This window comes from Molossus molossus, unplaced genomic scaffold (assembly GCF_014108415.1).
Source record: "Molossus molossus isolate mMolMol1 unplaced genomic scaffold, mMolMol1.p scaffold_m16_p_6, whole genome shotgun sequence".
Classification (NCBI taxonomy): Eukaryota; Metazoa; Chordata; class Mammalia; order Chiroptera; family Molossidae; genus Molossus; species Molossus molossus.
In genome coordinates, this window is record NW_023425399.1 from 27,552,718 (window position 1) to 27,557,197 (window position 4,480).

The 4,480-nt window shown below is 40.9% G+C and overlaps 1 non-coding gene across 1 annotated transcript; it reads right to left on the reverse strand.

The window, feature by feature from the left end:
* Positions 1-1,574: 1,574 nt before the first annotated feature.
* On the reverse strand, positions 1,575-1,723 carry LOC118619467. Its single transcript, XR_004957241.1, has one exon. It is a non-coding gene; the product is annotated as a small nucleolar RNA SNORA22 (small nucleolar RNA).
* Between the last annotated feature and the right edge of the window lie 2,757 nt (positions 1,724-4,480).

A 4,480-nucleotide genomic window follows, 5' to 3' on the forward strand; every position in this document is an offset into this window, starting at 1 on the left:
AGTCCCAGCTGGGTTGCACAGGCCTCTCTGGTGCCCCTGCACCCTAAAGGTCCCATGGGCAGGCAGCTGGATTGCACCAGTCTCTCTCAGGCTCCGGCTTCCCACTGCTCTTGTGAACTGCTGGACCACACAGGCCTCTGTGGAGCTCCAGGTCCCACCGCTGGTGGCTGGGGAGTGCTGCTGCCCTGTGGGGCTCAACTCCTGCTCAGCTTTTGCTGTGGTTTTTGGGGATGGGTCTCAGCTGGTGGTCTGTGCTTCTGTTGCCTGGGGATGGATGTCTGCTCCCCAGCCTCTGTTGCTGGGGGTATATCTCGACTCTGATCAGGCTGCTACTGTGGGGGATGGTGCTGGGCTCCGGGCTGTCAGTGGCTTCCGCGACTGGTACCTTGGGAGCTCCACTACTGTGTACCAGTCTGCGTTGACACAGGGTGTCCACTGGTCTCATGGTGCCAGGTGCACTGGTGGGCTCAGGTTGCTGGGCCCTAGCAGCTCCCACTGCCTCCTCCCAGGGAAGACCGGGATCTTCCAAAATGGTTGGACCTCCCCGCGGTGCAGGGAGAAGCGCCCTGAAGGGCCGCTTAAGCCAGGGTAGCTGGCTGCTCCCATCCACAGCACAGGAACCTTCTGCTCTGCGGCTCTGCACTGCTCGGGTTTGGTTGTCCACCTTCACATCCACTCACACTCTCTCACACACTCACCCTCCCTCTGGTTCTGCCTGCCGCCATCTTCAAGGATAAAAATTTAATGTTGCTCCATTAAATATGATTTTTCAAAGGATTTTGTTGGATAGTTTTTTTTTTTATCTTCACCCAAGGACATTTTTTCATTTTTTGTTAAGATAGAGTGGGAAGGAAAGAGAAGGAGAGAGAGAGAGAGAGAGAGAGAGAGAGAGAGAGAGAGAGAGAAAGAGAGAAACATCGATGTGAAAGGTACACATTGAGTGGCTGCCACCCACAAGACCCAACCAGGGCCGGGGACAAACTGCAACCGAGGTATGTGCCCTCAGTGGGAACCGAACCCGGGTCTCTATAAACTGCAGGCCGACGCTCTAACTGCTGACCCAAACCGACCAGGGCTTGGTGGATAGTTTATACCAGGTTTAGGAAGTTCCATTCTATTTCTAGATACCTAAGAATTTTTATTTTTAATAATTGTGATTAAAAATTATTGTAAAATTTGAGATAATCATGTATATTTATAAAATTAATAATGAGGTAAATATTTAATATATCTTAATGTTGAAACATTTCTGAATTTTGGAGCTAAATCCAACTAGGGTATGACATATTGTTGCTATATATCACTTGATACAGTTTCTAGAATTAAAAAAATATATTAATATTATTATTATTTTATATAATGTGCTTACTTTCTGAATACATTTAAAAGGATAACTAATCCACCCGACCAGTGTGCCTCAGTGGTTGAGCGTCGATCCATGCACTAAGAGGTTGCTGGTTCAATTCCCAGTCAAGGCACATGCCCAGGTTGTGGGCCTGAACCCCACTGGGGGGCATGCAGGAGCTGGCCATTCGATGTTCTCTCTCATCGATGTTTCTATCTCTCTTTCCTTCTTTCTTCCTCTCTCTCTAAAATCAGTAAGGAAAAAAAATTTTTAGAGGATAACTAATCCTTTCAATGCAGAGGAAAAGAACAGATATTGCTCTAGCGCAGAGTCAAAGCCAAGGAAACTATAAAGCACACTTGGATGTTCACTGTGCAACAGTTTCTAGAACTTTTGTTTTGAATTTTCATATCTATGTTTATAAGCAATATTGCTCTGAGATATTTCTTTTTCATTTTGTTCTTGTTTGGTTTGAGTATCAAGGTTTTTCTAATCTCATAAAATGAATTAGTCATGTTCTCTTCTTATTTTCTGGGACAGTTTTCATGAGATTGGGATGATCTGTTCCTCGAATGCTTTGAAGAAACTGCTTATAAAACTGCTTATCAGAAAGAGTAGATTTTTAAACTTTTAAATTTCTCAAGTGGTTATAAAATTATTTAGCTTTTCAATTTCTTCTTGAGTCAGTTTCGGACAGATATATTTTCCAGGAATTTACCCATTCCATCTAAGTTTTTAAGTTTAGTAGCAAAAAGTTGTTCATACTTTATAGTTGTTTATAATTTAAATTTCTGTTTTTTTCTATTATTATGCATCTTTTTTTCACTTTTTATATTGCTAAGTTATGTCTTCTTTCTTATATATTGTATATGTACTTAATTTCTAAATTGTATTAATTCCTTCTGCTTTATTTGGATTTGTTCTATTATTCTTTCCTTCATGTCTAGTGTTGGCTGATTAGCTCAATCATTTCCAGCCTTTCTTCTTTTCTAATATTACCCTTTATGGCTATATGCCAGTCTTATGTCATGTTTCCTAGAAGTAGAGCCTAAGGGGGGGACTCTTGTGTACATGATTTATTGAAAGAGCTCTCAGAATAGGGGAGCTGAGAGAAGCTGGATAACGTAGAGGAAAGAGCTCAGAAAGAATGTGGTCCCTGGGCCTGATCCATGGGAGCTCTGGAGCATAAATGGCCACAGCATTGGTTCTGCCTTGAGGCAAATGGGCTGGAATTTGGCCCACTTCCTATTTGAGTCAAATATTGGCTATAGACTGCCGTGGAGTGGTAGGTAGGGGTATAATCTCCCAGGTCAGATGGTTCCCATGAATTGGGGACAGGTCTCTGGAGAAGGGCAGCCATGAACTGCTTGCAGGCAACACTCATAGAAGCTGGAGATGCACATGTTGACCTGTTAGAGGACTAATGACTAAACAAAAGGAATATGGTTGGGGCACCAACAGCAGCTACTACATCTATTAATATATTGCATTTTTATTATTTCATATTTGTAATATTTCATAATTTTATATAAATGTATTCTGTTATCTGTAACTAATTTAGAAATCTGTTTAAATAATGTATAAATTTGAGTTTTTTAGTTATCTTTTTGTTAACTAATCAAAAACATATTTATAAGTTAATTGTTTCATGTTAAGAGAAAATTAATGATACTCATTTTTGCCATTGGATGTGAATTAATCTGTGGTCAATTTTTGTAAATATTATATATGTTTCTGAGAAGAATAATGTTTCTTGTCCTTTTGCTGGATGCAAGGTTCTATTTTTATCTTTTATTTATTTATTTTTAATTTAAAAAATTTATTGGTTTAAGCCCTGGCTGGTTTTCTCAGTGATTAGAGCATCAGCTCATGCACTAAATGGTTGCAGGTATGATTCCTAGTCAAGGGCACAGACCTGGGTTGCAGGTTTGATACCTGCCCCAGGTCAGAGCACATGCAGGAGGCAACCAATCAATGTGTCTCTCTCACGTCGATGTTTCACTCTCTCTCTCTTCCCCTCCCTCTATCTAAAATAATCAGTGAAAAAATATCCTAAGGTGAGGTTTAACAACAATAAAAAATTATTGATTTGAGAGAGAGACAGAGAGAGAAAGAAACACCCATTGGTTGTTCCACATATTTATGCATTCATTGGTTGATTCTTGTATGTGCCCTGACCGGGGATCAAACCCACAACCTCGTCAGGCCAGTATGGCTTAGTGGATTGAGTGTCATCTCATGGACTGAGAGGTCCGGGTTCCATTCCTGGTCAGGGCACATGCCTGGGTTGTAGGCTCAATCCCCAGTAGGGGGCATGCAGGAGCAGCTGATGGATGTTTCTCTCATATAGATGTTCTATCTCACTCTCCCTTCCTCTCTCTCTAAAAAAATCAATAAAAACCCACAACCTTGGCGTATTGGGAGGATGCTCTAACCAACTGAACTACTCAGCCAGGGCCTGCCTTTTATTTTTATTATTATTTTTTCAGTCAGAAAAAGATAATTTAAAAAATTTAATTTTGCCCTGGCCAGTTTGGTTCAGCGGTTAGAGTGTCGGCCTGTGGTCCGGAGAGACCTGGGTTTGGTTCCCGCTAAGGGCACGTAATTCGGTTGCAGTTTGTCCCCGGCCATGGTTGGTCGTGCGGGTGGCAGCCACTCGATGTGTCCCTTCACATCGATGTTTCTCACTCTCTCTCCCTTCCTCTCTCTCCCTCCCACTCTATCTGTACAAAAAATGGAAAAATGTCCTCGGGTGAGGATAAAAAAAAAAAAATTAATTTTAATTTTAAAAATGATAACATATGCATATGAATTTTAGGCAATAGAGAAGAGTACCAAGTAGAAAGCAACAAGTCTCCCAATTGCCTCACCTCATGGTGAGCATAATTTCAGACATCTCTTTGCATTTTCATAAAATTTATTATATTTTTCATACATATGTATGTGTGTATTGGGTCATGATATACAATTTATTTCTTACTGTGAGTTGGAATATCAGTTATCTATTGCTGCATAACAATTACTTCAAAATTTACTTAAAACAATAAGCATTTGTTAACTCTCCATTTCTGAGGGTCAGGAATTCAGGAGCAGCTCAGTTAGATGGTTCTGGTTTAGGGTCTCTCATCAAATTGC